The following is a 17,742-nucleotide window of genomic DNA, read 5'->3' as shown; positions in this document are numbered from 1 at the left end:
GAAGCTTCTCTTTCTCCCCAGTGACCCTTGCCTTGCCCACTCCTGGCTCCCCCAAAGTGCCTCGGCTTCCAACTCACCCATGCCTCAAAGAGCCCTGCATCCTCACCATCAATCCCCGCCATCTTCTAAACAGGCAGCTCCACCCCAGGTGGGGCAGGAGGCAATCAATCATGGGACAGGCAGAAAAGACGATAACTTCTATTTATATTTGTTTTCTCTATCTGAGTAAGAAACCAGGCTTTGGTTCTAGTTGTGACGCAGATGAGAGCTGTGGCATTAGTGGTCGGTGTGGCTGGTAGTCACGTGTCACCTCCGTTCCTCGCAGGATCCCAAGGGCAGAGGCGGAAGGTGGTGTCCTCACTCATGGGCTGGTTTTCTGGGTCTTGTGACATTGTAGTTCACATGTGCCCAATTTAGTGGATTTATGGATTATATTATCTGGTTTTAACTATGCTAACACTTGAAAAATGGCTAGATGGCTTAAAAAAAAATTCCTGAGAAGTACCCATGGATCAAAGTTAATACTAGTAATGAAAGCACAGCCAAGAGCCAGATGAAGGTAGCGCTGGTGTCCCCCTCTTCCTCCCCACGTGCCTCCTCTGGGCAAACGCAAGGTAAAATCGACGACCCAGGACAAGCCACCAGCCAGCCGTGTTTAATTACAGAAAGATCGCCTCCCACCCAACAGAGGGTGTCCCTCCCCCAGGCACCCCCACCCTGAATATCACATGTGGATGTTGAACCATTGCGCTTTGCAAGACTTTTTCAAATTTTTATTTTCTTTCCTCATCTTTTTTTAATTCCTATTTTTCTGTGCATTTAATGTTCATAGAAGCTTAAAGCAGCAGAACTTATGTCACTGATAAATGAAACATGCTGGAGAGCCTGCTCCAAATTGGTTTATAGATAGGGGTGTATATTTAAAAATAAAATAAAATGAGAATGAAACCAAATATGTAGTGTTCACATGTCTTTTTGGGGGTTTCCCCAGAAGCAGTAGAGACAAGGATTCACAGGTAACTGTTTATTTGCAAGTCCCAGGATGATTTGTCAGCAAGGGACACAGAGAAACAGGGAGGAAGGGAGTCACATCCTGGTCCGTCATCAGACAAGTTATCCTGAGGGTAACGGGCGCTTGACCTCACTAGAGAATTCTGAGAGTCACTGTAGTTGCAGCTCAGTGTCACCCCATTTAAGATGAGAGGGCAGGGAGCTGGGGTATTTATACCCCAGCTCCTGTCAGTCACGGAGGAAGGCTGCTCCCGGGGAGACACTAATTTCCTGGTCCTTCTGGCCTGTGCAGGGGAGCAAAGCCAGCTCTGAGGACAGGAGAAACTTTCAGATAAAGAAACGCAGGTGATGGCCTTTGGGAGTCAGGTCAGCATGCGCTGAAAGGTACAGGTCACAGGATATGGGTGGAGCTGGACCACCTCTAGGAGAGGACCTTTAACAACAGGCATGTTGTTTCTGCTCACATCACTACATCCAGTACTTATGAGTACTCTTCTCACCCAGTCCTACAGGCTTGACATACCCATGTGGTCTCTCCAAACGCAATGCAAGCTCCTTTAAGGCAAAACCCTCACATGTGGGTTTTTCCCTCGGTACCTGGCGCAGGGACCAGTACGCTGAGTGCAGCCATGCATTTGGGGAATGTTTGTTGAGAACTTACCATTTGCCAGGCAATCCTCTAGGTCCTGGGAATCGAGCTACATTAACAATACAAATTCATCTCTTGTGGAGGTTACACTTTGTTCATAAATGCTTGGATACTTTACCCATCTCTGTTGGCCCTTGAACTGTTAGATTTTGTTGCATAACAAACAACCTCAAATTCTTAGCAGCACGCAACCACAAGAATTTATTTTGCTCATGATTTTGTGGGTCTTGTGGGGCAGCTCTGCAGCAGTTGGGTCAGCTCCACTCCATCGGTCTCTGGTCTTCCGCCCCCCATCCCCTCCCCACCCAGGACCAGAAGGCCAGCAGGGCATGTCCCTCTCATGAGATGGCAGAGGTTCAGTAACAACAACAGAAATATGTGGGGCTTCTTAAGGCCTAAGCTCAGAGCTGGGACGTTGTCACTGCCACACTGGTATCATTGGCCAAAGCAAAATCATAAGGCCACACCCAGTGTCAAGGGGTAAGGAATAGACTACTTTCACAGACGTGAGGAGACTGCAAGTCCCTTGACAAAGGATATAGATGGAGCAGAGGGGTAAAAACTCAAGGCATTAGTGTTCTTATTTACAGTTTGAAAATAAATAAGCAGAAACATATCTTTAATATATCGTTGTTATTATTATTATATTGTTATTATTATTATTATTTCTGAGCCCCTCAGAGCTAGTGCAATGCGCCTCCATTGAAATTCTGCCTCTGCTTCATTCCGTGTGTTTCCAGGTGAGTGATTACTTTTCCTCTAGGCAGTAGGTGGGTGTCTGGCTTGGCACATCCAGTCCAAGCACATCTCCCAAGACACAGTGATTAGTCCAGGGATGAATGTGTGACCCTAAAGAGATCAGACAGAAGCCTTCCTCGGGGATGCTAGTTGGGAATCTGCCTGTCCTGAGGTTGAAGGGTACCAAGCCATGTTACACTGGAGCTGCTGGGGCCATCTTTCCCACCAAAGCTGGGGAATGGAGACAACACAGGAGAGTGAAGAGGACAGCGTCCCGTTGTCAGTTCAAGATCCCATATCCTCCATACCTGTGTTGTCCAAATTCCTTGGCCCAAGAGTGAGGGCATTCCCAAGGTTGGTTCTGCAGCTTCCTGTGTTAAAATATTATTGACAGTGCTAAGTAGATTAAACCACTCCTCGCCTAAACCCACACTGCGATGCATCTCCTTCTCTCTTACATCACACATCACTGTCTCTGTGTCTAAAATACTTATACCCAGACATGTCAATTATACCTTAAGAAAGTACTTTTTGAAATATCAATTTGCCTCTGCGAGTCAAACCTGCAAGAACTGTAGTATTATCTTTTTTTGCCAAAGAAAAAACAGAGATTCAGAAAGTCAAGCCCCCTGGCACTGGCACGTGCGCGTGCACGCGCGCACACACACACACACACACACACACACACACACACACAGAAAAGGGGCTCTGAAACAGCCAGTTGTTTGCGTTATCTTAGGTAAATCCATTTGTTTTTCTGGGCCTTGACTTCTCTATCCATAACATAAGGGGCTAAGTTATGAATCTGTAATCAGAAGATGAGAGTTTTTAATGAGTAAATTTCAAATGATTTCTTCATTGAAGATCTTATTTTTAATCTCTGGGGTTTGTCAGGAAAGTTCACCTATAAAAGGGTGCTTCTCTCCAGCCAGACTAAGGGGGTGGAGAATAGGTCCTGTTCACATGATTCATGAAAAGACCACAGACAATGACAGCGTTCCAGCCTGGAGGAGCCCCTTCCACTGCCCTCTGACAGCTTGCTACAGAGATGCCTGTACACAGGATGAATCTCAAGAAAAGGCATATTATACCCTCACATCATAAATTTTACAAACCTGCTTCATGAAAAATAACTTCGGGTCCAGGAACTCTGCAAGAAAAATGTCCAACCTGTCTTCAATTTAGGAACTTTGAAAAGTTTGCATACCAGCAGGTCGAGACACGGTCCTACACCTCAGAGCTTCAGTGTACTGAACTTGGCCAGAAAATGGAATGCCCGCTTTCTGGCAAACCACACGGTATTCATAGGTGTGAGCTCTTAACAGGGCTTTGTCAAGTTGCCATAAACATATGGGTCCAGTTCCTCCAGTTCTCTAATAAATAATAAGTAGTTCAACTTATTAGATGAGTGTTAATATTCCACATTCAGAAAACCAAGAATTTAAAGAGCAATAAGCACTTTGTAGGAAACTAACCCAAAACCCATCAGTCTGAAATCGGCCGGGGCCAGTTAAGGAGGACGTATGGCTTTTAGTCTATTTATATTGTATTGTTTTGATTTACATTCAGAAAGTCAAGCCTTGTGTTTCCATTAGTGTCTTGAATATATAGCAAGTCCTTTGTCTTGGCTTGGGTTCCTTTCCAGAGCACACCCCGGGATAAGGCCTGGATGGGGGTACTTGCTTTAGGAAGTGATCCCGGGATGGCGAGGATAGGAAGGGAGCAGTCCAGGGTGCAGAAATGAGCCATTTGCCTTCTTGGGCACCTGGGGTGTAGACCCAACACAGACACCCAGAACCACCCCCCTGAGCAGGCCAGAGAGTCATGTGCCATCAGCGCCCACCTCAGTGGGTGGGGAGGGCGCCCTGGTGCCCTAACTGATCAACACTCCTACCTAACCTGCCCAGTTTGAGGCCCAAGTGGGCTCCCCAGTTGGTCTTCAGACATTTCAGGAGATGAGATGAGGGAATCCATTCTGTAGGTGCTCTTCAGTGTGGGCTGAGGAGACGCAAGGAGTCAACAGCATCAACTTCATCCTAAAAATTATGTTGTTTATAGGCTTGACTTGGTCTATATTTTTTAGATGTCGATCTCTACTAAATTTTCTGGTCTTCTTTTTCTCTTTGTCACATCTTGTCACTGTGTCACATTGGAATTTGATGCCAGCCCTCTCCCAAGAATAACAAACACGATCACACAGATGTGAATTTCTCCTTTGGTCTCAAGACACCTACAGAGCCATGGAATCCCACCTCCCAGTACCCAGATGAGACTCTCTGACAGAGACTGGCACAAAAAACAAAGTGAGAAAGGATAAAAAGGGAACCCGCCTCCCCTCATTAAAAAAATCACTCAGCTTCATTTCAGCAAGACCAAGGAAATGGACCAAACTAGGGAGGCCCCGGCCACACTCGGTAACGAGGTGCCCTGCAGGAGAGCCAGCACCTCCCTTTTGGTCTGGAAGGTGTAAAGTCCAACTTCCGCTGCCCATACATCAGACACACATGTGGCCACGATCAGGAAACTCTCAGGAGACCTTGGTCCCAGACCCATGGGGGATCAGCCAGCCTGGAGGCTTCACGAAATGGAAGTGACCGCTTGAAGGAGGGGACCAGCCTCAGAACCCAGAAGAGCACTACCCATCTGAATGTGGGTTTGGAAGCATCAGGCCCGGGAGACTCAGTGACTGGTCAGCCCTCTAAGCCCCAGAGGCACCAGTCCTCATTCTGGGGACCACCAAATCGTCTACCCGAGTGCACACAGAGGAAAGCAACATGGAGGTCCTGCTTTCAAAAGTTGCACAGTTTGGTGAGGGAACAGGTGGGACCATGAACCACTACAGTGCAGAGGAAATCTCCATAAGGGGGAAAAAAATCAAGTAGGAGCTCAGAGTTGGAGGGAGAGAGCAAACAGGGAACTTCTGGTAAGGTGGGGGCTCATGGGTATTTATGAGCTATCTTTAGGAGGATGGTACCAGAGGGATGGGAGTGGAGAGGACCACCCCGGGCATCTGTAAATGTGAGCAAAGGCACAGGGAGCTGGAAGCATGGGGCAGGTTTAGGGAAACAGACCCAAAGCCTGCCTGAAAAGTACCCATGGAATAACAGAAGTTGCAATAGATACGTCACTATTTTCTGAATGTTTAAAAACTATTCACTTTAATATGTATTGAATAATATACATTCATATTTCTTCATCTCATTCAATAGATTATGTCATATTTTAAACTTACTGAGATGTATGTCCCTATTTTAAGTTGAATACTGAATTTTGAATCCCTTAGAGACTCTTAATCTCATCCCCAACTTATCCCCCCTTCTTCCATGGGACCCCTGGGTCTGGCAGGGTGCATGGGCTCCTGGAATTAGATGCCTCACACACAGCCGGGTGTGGGCAGAGGGGTGAGCTCCAGCCCAGGAGATGGCACACTCAGGAGATTCTAGAACATTAGCTGGAGGACACACTTTGCCCCTTCCTCTTCCTGGTCGAGAAGCACAGCTATCAGAACCAGCGTTCCAGCCTGGAGAGCTTCTCTCCAGAGCTCCTGCTGCTGAATCTCAGGCTCCCGAAGGAGCAGTGTGAGCTGGGGTTCATCGCCACCCCCCCATGTGGGAGGACCCCACTGATGCAGGACCAATCCCCTCTGCATGCAGGACGTGCTCTGGGGACCAAAGGAAGGCACCGTACCTGTGGAAATATGGAAGGATTCACAGAGAAGGGACTTCTGACATGGGAGATAGGTGAGTGAACACTGTAAAGACAGTGGAGAGAAAGCCCGGTCCAGGTGAGGGGCACCAGGAGCAAAGGGCAGAGCGAACGGCAGCCCAAGATGCAGCTAAGGACACGAAGAGGACATGCATAGCTGGGCAAAAGTGCCTGAGGGACAAGGTCTGCAATGTCGTCCCAAACACGCTGCGGCCCAGGGCCCCCCTCCCAGGGGTGTAAATGTGCCCACGATGACGCCACCAGGGAAGGAAGCCGGCATAGCAAGGTGTCTCTCCTCCGTCTACACTGCGTACTGCTCAGGAGACCACGACTGAGCTTGGACTTCTTGTCCCTTCAGAGTCCAGCTGAAGAGTGCCCGGCAGGAAGAGCCAGGCCCTGCCCACGCTGCCCCCACCCCGTCCCTTCTCACCCCTGACCCCGCCCTGCACCACCAGGGCCTCACACTCAAGCAGGAACACCCGGCCTGCACTCCCCAACTCCATCCACACAGACTGCAAATACCACCCCAGCCCCAGCCAGGTCCACAGTATGCACCCCAGGGGTGCAACCTCCCAGAAGGAAAGACCCCCCAGGAGGCCTGACCGCAAGTAGGGACCACTGAGCAGTGACTTGCCGGAACCTGGACCCATAGCAGGTCTACAATAGGGCATCAGCTCTGAGCAGGCCGGGCAGGGGCTTTTGGCCCTCAGACCCCACAGCTGAGGGGAGGGGAGCAGCTGGAGGGGAGGCCACCCAGCCAGGGTGGGGTTTCTAAAGCTCAGAACACAGGCAGGGCTCTCTGGTCCTGGTCTAAGTGCAACCACATCCCTGCTGCAAGAATCCATGTGCTGCTTCTGTCTCCCTGTTAACACTGGGACTGTGAGGGCAAGATTGAGTTCACAGTTACAGTCCAAGGACCCAGCCACTGGCCTATTTCACTCTTATTAAATGACTAGAGTTGACTAAGTGCCGGGTAACTTATTGCTCTTGTGTTAGCTCAGCAGGTCCACCTGACAAGGTGAAGGTGAACATTATCAGCTATAGTTTCCTGATTGTCTTAGTCCACTAGGGCAGTTACAACAAAATACCAGCGACTGGGTGGCTTAGAAACAACAGAAACGTATGTCTCTTTGTTCTGGAGCCTGGAAGTCCAAGATCAGGGTGTCAGCATGGTTGGGGGAGCGGGGCTTCCATGTTGCAGACTTCTTTTATCTTCACATGGTGGAAAGGATGAGCTAGCTCTCTGGGACCCCATTTATAAGGACACTAATCCCATTCATGAGGGCTCCACCCTCATGACCTAATCACCTCCCAAAGGCCTACCTCCTGACACCATCATCTTGGACATTAGGTTGCAACATATGAATTTTGGAGGGACACAAACATTCAGGTCATAGCACTGATGAAGAGACTGAGGTTTAGAGAAGCCCAGTTTATGGAATAAATGGGGATACTCAGAAATCCACATTCCTTCCACTCTAGCCCACATAACACACTACACAGAACCACAATCAATGATTAGATGACTTCACTTATAAAGAGCTGTGTTTGTTTCATTTTACAATGAAAAAGGGACTGAGTTCTAATTTCCTCTCATCACTAAAACCTTTTAACTTATTTTGGGGGGTCCTGAAGGTAACAAAAATTAGGCTGAGTGATGCTGGTTTCTGGCCTCATTTGCCAGCATCCACACCACTCTCTTTTCTGGCAGCCTCGGCAGGAGGGCGGGCACCTGGCCACCAACACCTGGAGTTCCAGAGTCAACACGGGGGTGCTCACACACACAGAGGGATGGCCGGCCTATCCTCCTCCGGAACACTGCAGAATCTTCTCTAGGCAGAAACGTATGTTGGATTAGTAGCCGTTGGTAAGTGCTCTGTGTTAAACTTTTATCAGATAAAATTTAAAATTCAAAATAGTTCCAGTTTACGTGTAAAGAATAAAGAACACCAGGAGAAAAGAAAGTAAGGGGATTAAGATTCGTTTGTTTTCTTTTTCTGTTTGTAAATCCTTATATTTCATTTTATTTTATTTTATTTTACATCTTTATTGGAGTATAATTCCTTTACAATGGTGTGTTAGTTTCCGCTTTATAACAAAGTGAATCAGTTATACATATACATATGTTCCCCGTATCTCTTCCCTCTTGCGTCTCCCTCCCTCCCACCCTCCCTATCCCACCCCTCCAGGCGGTCACAAAGCACCGAGCTGATCTCCCTGTGCTATGCAGCTGCTTCCCGCTAGCTATCTACCTTACATTTGGTAGTGTATATATGTCCATGCCACTCTCTCGCTTTGTCATAGCTTACCCTTCCCCTCCCCATATCCTCAGGTCCATTCTCTAGTAGGTCTGTGTCTTTATTCCTGTCTTACCCCTAGATTCTTCATGACATTTTTTTTTCTTAAATTCCATATATATGTGTTAGCATACGGTATTTGTCTTTCTCTTTCTGACTTACTTCACTCTGTATGACAGACTCTAGGTCTATCCACCTCATTACAAATAGCTCAATTTCGTTTCTTTTTATGGCTGAGTAATATTCCATTGTATATATGTGCCACATCTTCTTTATCCATGTCAGGAACAAGACAAGGTTGCCCACTCTCACCACTCTTATTCAACATAACATTTTGGTACATGACTCTTTTTGAATTATGGTTTTCTCAGGGTATATGCCCAGCAGTGGGGTTGCTGGGTCATATGGTAGTTCTAGTTGTAGTTTTTTAAGGAACCTCCATACTGTTCTCCATAGTGGCTGTACCAATTCACATTCCCACCAGCAGTGCAAGAGTGTTCCCTTTTTTCCACACCCTCTCCAGCAGTTATTGTTTCTAGATTTTTTTGATGATGGCCATTCTGACTGAAAGTGAAATCAAGAAAACACTCCCATTTACCACTGCAGCAAAAAGAATAAAATATCTAGGAATAAACCTACCTAAGGAGACAAAAGACCTGTATGCAGAAAATTATAAGACACTGATGAAAGAAATTAAAGATGATACAAATAGATGGAGAGATATACCATGTTCTTGGATTGGAAGAATCAACATTGTGAAAATGACTCTACTACCCAAAGCAATCTACAGATTCAATGCAATCCCTATCAAACTACCACTGGCATTTTTCACAGAACTAGAACAAAAAATTTCACAATTTGTATGGAAACACAAAAGACCCCGAATAGCCAAAGCAATCTTGAGAACGAAAAACGGAGCTGGAGGAATCAGGCTCCCTGACTTCAGACTATACTACAAAGCTACAGTAATCAAGACAGTATGGTACTGGCACAAAAACAGAAAGATAGATCAGTGGAACAGGATAGAAAGCCCAGAGAGAAACCCACGCACATATGGTCACCTTATCTTTGATAAAGGTGGCAGGAATGTACAGTGGAGAAAGGACAGCCTCTTCAATAAGTGGTGCTGGGAAAACTGGACAGGTACAAGTAGAAGTATGAGATTAGATCACTCCCTAACACCATACACAAAAATAAGCTCAAAATGGATTAAAGACCTAAATGTAAGGCCAGAAACTATCAAACTCTTAGAGGAAAACATAGGCAGAACACTCTATGACATAAATCACAGCAAGGTCCTTTTTGACCCACCTCCTAGAGAAATGGAAATAAAAACAAAAATAAACAAATGGGACTTAAAGAAATCCTTATATTTTTACTCCCACCTACAGACGATGCCTGGAATTTCTTTAACTGTCATCTCACGCTTAGAAGTAAAACCACCAGGTGAAAACCTTGAGGTCATTTTCAGCTCCTCTGCCCACCTTGTTCTGAGCACCCACACTGGTTATGGTTCGATAGAGCCTAAGTGCCAAATGCCTCCCCATTTTCTTCTCTCTTTTAATTTCCTTGACCTCAGCCTAGTCGACACTTCAGTTGCTAGAATCAGCTCATCATCTGCCCCCAGGCCACCAATGCTATATTTTCTTTAAGTGAGACCTCACCGCTCCAAATCTATGATGGCTCCAATTGCCTGCACTCTCACATCTCATTATGGCCTTTGAGACCTCCCCGTGACTGGGCCTAGATACCTTCCCACCCATAGTCCATCACAGTGCTTGGTCTGCCATGCATGCCACCCACACCCAAGCCCCTTCAGGTCCTCATGCACACGCCCTGCCTGTTCACCGACTTTAACAGCGTGTGCCATCCCCTGGCTGGCACTGCCCATCTCCTCACTCACCCACTCATGTCTGTTGAAAGCCTTCTCCTCTTTAGAAGCTCAATTCAAACGCCACCTCTTTTCCATCCTCCAAAACTCCCTATATGATGCTTCTCCCTTTCGACTCCATCGCACCTTATTTCTGCCTCGTGTCTGTTTCGCCTTCTTAATTGTCTGTACTTAGAGGTCAGGGGGGCTGTGCCCTACTCGTCTTTGTGTCTTGCACAAGGTAGGTTCTCAATAAATATTTATCTCGGTAAACATATTTAAGTGGAGGCTGACGGAAATTCTCACTAATACGTAAGTGATTGATAAGCTTCTCTCGGGAATACTGCTAGTTTCAGATACAAAGAGGAAAATTCCAGGAGGTTTGCTTGCCCAAATCAAGTTAAAGACATTGGAGGGAGCCAAAAAGAAACATTTTCCAAATTCAAAATGCAGCTCACCTATGGAAATGGTAGCGCAGGTTTGTCCAACGAAAAGACTGATTTTTCCCAACTCTGTTAAGTCAGATGAGAGAAGAAAGTTAATTTTCCCTACTGAAGATTCTTGCCAAGGTTGTGATTTTAAGGACTTTCTAAGCCTTTTATTTGCAATTCAGTTTAACTGCTTTCTAGGGCCTGAGATTTGCCTGCTGGATTTCCCAGTCCCCAAAGAGTTCTGAAACACAGAGTTAGTAGTAAAAATTAATGTGTCACTCTTTAGAGGCAGGCGAGAAGGTCAGCTAATGTGGAGCCAGCGATGATGCTTTAGCTAAGGAACGGGGCTAGTCAGTGATTAATGAGCAGATCTGAACTGGCAGGACCAGATAGACTGCCGCCTCTGATTCAGTTTTGTTTTTGCAAATGTGGGACTCCTACAGACAAAACGGGAAGAGACGCTGTGTGCCAGCCATGTGGGAGAAGCGTCTGCACAGCTCAGCTCTGCCACCTCCTTGCTGGCTTGGAGACCCTCCTGGGTCGGCCAATGTTTTTGAATCGTATGGTGGTTTCATGTTGTGGATAAATGTCCAGTGTTTACTTGGACGAAGACACCCGATTCATTTTGCTCTGAGCCCTCATTTGGTTTACAACCTACCTCTTCAGAGGCAGAACACATATTAGCTCACTTTTCCCACCACCTGGTCTCCAAGGCATCTTTTCAGGCTGCGGTTGGAAAACCCAGTGCTCTCCCAAGCCTGGACACAGGCACTTGTTATGACTGATGGGCAGCAGCACCCAGAGTTACTGAGCTTCAGCTGGAGTGAGAGGACAGGGCTGGGTAGTTGGATGGGGCTCCGGGAATAAAGCCACAGTGGTGTCGGAAATGCTGAGATGCTGAAATCTGGGAGTTACTGGATCTAGGGACGGACATCAGTTATGAAGCAGGAAAAGTGGATGTTCTCTTCCAGGATATAACATACCTCTGGAGGAATTTGAGTAATATAATCTTCTTGAGCTGAGAAATTATGAAAAGTACCAGGATAAAGGGGGAAATGCCTCAGTGATTTGGTTAGATTCCCCATTTTCTTTAATGATGTAATATAGCCTTGCTGCCATAGTAAAAACATTTTAAGTTAGCACAAGTTATGACCCTGTATATAAATTCAAACCTATTAACAAAGGACAAAAGTCCACCCACAAATTTTAGGTTAGGTACTCAAACCATCTTGGGTTTTCTGAAGATGGAAAATACCAACCAAGCAGGAAGGGCTTATTTCATTTCCAGCACTGTGATCCGTGCTGTGACAAACAGAAGAAATCCATGACATCGTGCTTTGGGTTTCTTTTTATGTAGATAAAAGTTTTCATAGTTTACATATTTCTATCATATTTTTAACCTGCATTGGGATATTTCTAATTGTGTTTATATTTTTATTTTTAAGTACCTATGCATGAGGGTGTGTGAGTCTACCAATGTTCTTGTCTAGAGGAAATGTCCTTACCCACACTTTTTTTCAGCTTCTAAATTGTCTAAGGCTGTTTACTGATTGGATCAGAGTGGTCACCTGAGCCAAAGGCATTAGTGCATAGGCTGACCAAAGACAAATGAGACGATCCAGCTCAAAAAGCTCAGACCAATAGGGCTGACAGTAGCTACCTCCGTCCATCAGAATACAAAGACTGAAGAACAGAAAGGATGTTGGCTGCCTGGCAATGCACCCAGAACGTACTGGCATAAAATCACCATTTTATTATGCTCAGGAATTCTATGGGCCTTAAGTCTGAAAAACATATAGCAATAAATGACTTTTTTCTGCTCCTCAGTGTCTGGCTCCTTAGCTAAGAAGACACAAAGGCTGGGAGTGCCTTGACATCTAGGAGCTAGAATAATATAGAAGCATCTTAACATCTGGCTACCTGTTGGGGCCTCGGCTGGAGCTGCCAGTCAAAGCACCTCCACAGGTGGACTGTCTGTGTGGCTAACTTGAGCTTCCTCACAACATGGCAGCCGGGTTTCCTGAATGAGTGTCCCAAGAAAACAAGACACAAATGCATGACATTGTTATAACCTCCTCTCGAAGTCATGTAGCACAACTTCCTCTGTATCTGTTGGTCAAGGAAGACACGGAGTTCTGCCCACTTTCAAGGGGAAAGGACACAGACCCCACCTGACCCCACCTCTTAATGAGAAGAATGTCAAGGGCAAAGTATAAGAAGAGCCTGTGGGATGGGAGAGATTGTTTCTAAAAAAATCACAACGTGACAAAAAAAAAAAAAGAAAGAATGGAAAGATAAATATTTCAGCCTGGTTTCTAGCATTAGCAGTCTATTTCTTCTTTACCTATTTTGCTAAAAAAAAAAAAAAATTTTTTTTTTTTTTGGTCTCTCCGTGGAGCTTCGGGATCTTAGTTCCCTGACCAGGGATTGAACCTGGGCCACCACAGTGAAAGTGTCGAGTCCTAAACACTGGACCGCCAGGGAATTCCCAGTTTTGCTAATTTTTTAATAATGAATATGCATTGATTTTGTGATGAGAAATAGTTATCTTAAACTTTTTAAAAAACCCACATACTAAGAGTGGCAAAAAGGGGAAGTTTGCAAAGAAGAAAACTCTAAATGGCAAGGTTATACTTGCTCTAAATCATAGTTCTTTCAAATATAAGTAAATATATGATGCTGTATTTTAGAGTTTTCAAAAATAAATACTCTAGGTCAAAGATTTGGGTGCAAGCAGTTTATTTTGAGAGGTGATCCCAGAAAGCACTGGAGGGTAGAGGTGGGGTGGGGGAGGGAAATAGAGAAGAGATGAATCAAAAAGATAAAATAAATAATTGAGGTAATCTTTATAAATGGAAAATAGGGATGTGACAAGAATAACGCTTGGATGAAAATGAACACGAGCCCAAAATAGTATTATCAGTGTAAACATTCACTGAGCATCTCTTGTCATCACTTAAGGAACGTGGTGCAATAGAGTTGGAGCCCTGGGGGGATTTGCCCATGCCCTTGGTCACTTTCCCATGTCCTACGAGGCTTTCATAGCACCCTGTCACCTCCCCCTCCTTCTTGCTCTTTTGGATGGCCAGGCCAAAAGAAAGAATGTTGGTTTCTGTATAAAGATTACTCATTGTTCACTGATGGGCCCCTCTTCGCTGGTTGGGAGAAGCTGGAGCCCACCCAGTTATTCACCCCTCCATCACTGTCTCCCCCCCCCCCCCGTGTTCTTATCTTGCATCTGCATCTTTCTTTTCCTTGCTTCTCTCTTCCAGCTATATTTCTGCTTCTTCTCCCAAGTTGTTCGACCTCTGTCCCAAGTAGATTGATTATTATACCAACATTGGCCAACAAGAGTGCTTCTCAGCATCTAATTACTTAAATGTCCAACTGCATTGTGTCCTGCAACCTTGGGTATATTATGCACTCCGGAGAGTAGAGTTTGCGTGAAGCAAGGATGCTGTTACAATGACTTCGAGACAGGAGCCCCCACGTATACACCCTGTGCACTTTGGGAGGACTCATTGGGTCAGTTAGATGCTAATATGTTTGTGCCACTTAATTCATCTAGAAGATTAGAATATAGAAATAAAGGAGTAGAAGAGAACTGCTAATTCCCCTTATTTGTTCCCTTTGCCAAAATTTGAGGAAATTTTCAGATATGCATGGTATGCAAAGAGGAAGATAGTTCCAAGCACAGGTCAGTCTCCAGTGACACCAACCTGTCACATTTCTTTTGTGAGGAGGTTAATTGTATGTGTTAAGCCCAGTGGGATCCACCAGCCAGCCATGACCTTGGCTGACAGCCTTCAAATAAAGTCCTTTATACAAGATGGGATACTCTTTATGACTATCTTCCTGGGTAACTTTCTCAAATCCAAAGAAATTCTGACTATCCTTGAACCTCAAAAAAAGCATCCATTTCTAACTTATTATTTGTAATATCATTCTGAGACCTTGCGGTCATTGCAAGTAGAGGACCATTCCGAACACTCAGTCAGTCCCAGGGCCATCAATTTTGGGTCATAGCAGCATTCAAAACGGAAACAACAGTCACAGAGCACAGAAGCTGGCCAGTCCAAGAGGAAAGAATGTTTAGGTCTTATCTATAGAATGCCCATTTCTCCCTGGCCACTCGTCTTACCTGGGTGGGAGCAGGTGGAACCAGAGAACAGCCAGGCTCAAAGCTGACCTGATCACAGGTGGCCACATGCACAGAGACCTGACCAGGACTTAACTTGTCATGGAAAAGTTTAGCCTCCGACCCCACCCAAGAGCCAAGAGTTCCAAATATGCCAACAGCCCCCTGAGCATGAAACCGGAGGCTCCAACTTGAGGAAACAAAACCCACATGATCATCATTATCATCAACATTAGCCACATTGTCCAGACCTGCACCACCCAGTTCAGTAACCGCTAGCCACATGTGCCTCTTTAAATTTAAATTATTTAAAATTAAATACAGGAAGGCGTATTTCCTTATTAGCACTAGTCACATTTCAAGTGCCCAGTGGGCACATGCGGCTGGAGGCTGCTCTATTGGGCAGCTCAGAACATGGCACACTTTTAGCATCGCAGAAAGTTCTGTTGGACACGGCTGGTCTACGTATCACCTGTGTACAGGCACTTTCCATGTGTTACATCATTTAATTCTCACAGGAAACCTGGGAGCAAGGGTTTACTGACCCCACGTTCTAAATGCAGAAATTTAAGTTCAAAATCTCCCAGCCATCTGTCCTGACCGCACGTCCGTCTCTCTCGGACGGGCCTGCACTAATAGTGTGTCTCCAAGCCAAAGCCGAATTTCCCTCACACTGGAGGCTGGGAAAGAAATTAAGGTCAGAAACCCTCCCCTGCTCAGACTGCCAAAGGTACTGGCTGAAGTTGAAGTCCATTTTCAACTTCACTCTTGTTGGAGAGAAAGGAAGGGTTGGGGCCGGGGGTAGTGGCGGCGGGGGGGAGGTGGACATTATCATTTTTTTCTCAAGTAAGTCATCCTTTTGCAACATTCCCACCAGAAACGCTCTGGTTTTTGTTTGTTTTAATATGCGGGGTTGATCTGCTCAAACCCCAAACATGCTTTTCCATATGCTTCTCTTTCCCCGTTTTTATATTTCCTTTCAGTACAAGTGCTAAATCTGTGCCATATTTTTATTAGTTTCACACTGATGTTGTTGACATTTTTGAGAGCTATTTGATGTCTGAGAGACTCACGAATATTTTCCTTGCTCTTTTGAAACATTAAAAAAAAAAAAAAATCTAACACAACAAGAGGAGAACCATGTTTGTATGTAGATCAACCACTTTTACCCAGAGACATTTCAACTGTGTCTGAGGACCCCTATCTTTGACTAGTTATTTATTAAGCTGCTATTAGTCCCGGTAGGAAAATATTTTCTGCAACATTCTTCCTGACTGCGTTCCCACTCCTCAGAGTTTGTGGGAAAGAGAAACTCAAGGCATTAAGATGGTCAAGCTCATCCCTACAGTAAAATCTCTGCTCTCCTGCCTGACCCGGCTCCATCCCATCACAAATTCTCGTCTGCCACGTGATGCAGGCAGCAGAGGGGGTCACATGAGCTACAGGTGAGCTGGCCCCAATGATTTGTGAGCCTCAGTATTTGCACACGTGTGGTCATGAGGGACCTCTCTGGCCAGTCCAGCAGTTTTCCCCTACATCTGTTGGTTAATCAGAAATCCAAATGTACAAGACAGCACTGGAGACCAGAGTCGGGACGTGGGACTTCTCAGGCTGGAAACAAAGAGTATGTGACACTGATTTCAGCTCAGATTTCTCTTTGCACAACTGAAATGTACTATGCTTCTTTTGAATAGAACCCGTGGCTCTCACCAAGCATGGTCCAGTGGGCTGCAAGAGTCGAGTAAGGCTGTTCAGTCCAGTTTGAAACCATTGCCAACAGCCATGTTTCCTTCTCTGTCTGCTTCTCGCCCCTCTCTTTCGTGCTTCTGTCTATCCCTTGCTGTCCTCCACCCATTCTTCTCTCATTCTTTCTTCCCAGCTCCCACTTTCCTGAGTCTCCAATCCCCAGGAGGAGCCTCCGAGTCAGATTCTGGGTGGGCAAGATATGTCTGAAGTACCCACCAAGGCTGCATTGGCGTCTCTTACCTCCCTCTACACGCCATTCTTTGGGGACAGCCAGGCCCTTCCCCTTGGACTCTCTTAAAATGCACAAACACTCTCCCCTAAAGAAGGAGAAGTTAAAGTTAATTAAAGTTCCCCAAACTTTTATATGGACTATTTTTCTGGGGATGCAGAGTGCTGAGACAAGTAAAGGGCCAGAAAAGGCGGGAAGGCTGAAACAAACCTAGCCCACCTCTAATTTCGGCCTGAGGTTTGCTGGCAGCAGCGAAAAGCCATCCTTCTATGTGGTTTGCTCCTATACCTGAGAATTTCATCACGCACACTCTTGCCAGGATCCTTAAGGCCTCAAGGAAAACACAAGGTCCTGATGAAAAAGGGAAGGCATGAAAAGGGCGCAGTGTACCCTAGCATCTTGTAAGAGAAAGCAGGTTAGAATAGGCGCATGAGCTGTGGCTATTCCAGGAAGGAGAGAAGAAAGAAAGATAAAAACTGTTGACAGTGGCTTCAGATGGCCTATGCGGGCAGGGCTGGTCCTCTGCCGTGTCCCCCTGTCTAGCCATACCAGCTGTTCGCTGCCCGAGTCCGTGGCCGGGCTGTACTGGTCGCTAAGGATTTTGAACATCACGCCCACCTCAGACGTATTAAAAATACGTCATTCTGTCTGGCCTTAAGGACCACCCTATACACTGATGTAGCCATTGGAAGGCTCCAGGCTACAGAGAAGAGAAAAGACAGTTGAAGTTTGGCTAAATGAAAAGGAAACGGTCAGCTCATGTGGCTGGAGGGCTTTGGGGATAATTAACCATGTTTTCTGGAGCCACCGCTTTTCTCCTTTCCACTTGGGCATCCAACATCCACCTTAAGGCCGGTTCTCCTCAGGGCCCAGACATATGCACTCATGCTCCCTGGCTCCATCTAGCAAGAGAGAGACATGGCTTCCA

General features: G+C 45.9%; 1 non-coding gene across 1 annotated transcript; it reads right to left on the bottom strand.

The window, feature by feature from the left end:
* Positions 1–13,113: 13,113 nt before the first annotated feature.
* On the bottom strand, positions 13,114–13,185 carry TRNAE-UUC (transfer RNA glutamic acid (anticodon UUC)). Its single transcript has one exon. It is a non-coding gene; the product is annotated as a tRNA-Glu (tRNA).
* Between the last annotated feature and the right edge of the window lie 4,557 nt (positions 13,186–17,742).

The sequence above is a fragment of the Lipotes vexillifer genome, unplaced genomic scaffold (genome assembly GCF_000442215.2).
Source record: "Lipotes vexillifer unplaced genomic scaffold, Lipotes_vexillifer_v1.1 scaffold365, whole genome shotgun sequence".
Classification (NCBI taxonomy): domain Eukaryota; kingdom Metazoa; phylum Chordata; class Mammalia; order Artiodactyla; family Lipotidae; genus Lipotes; species Lipotes vexillifer.
Note: the sequence above shows the minus strand (reverse complement) of the source record. Positions and strands in the feature narration are given on the sequence as shown.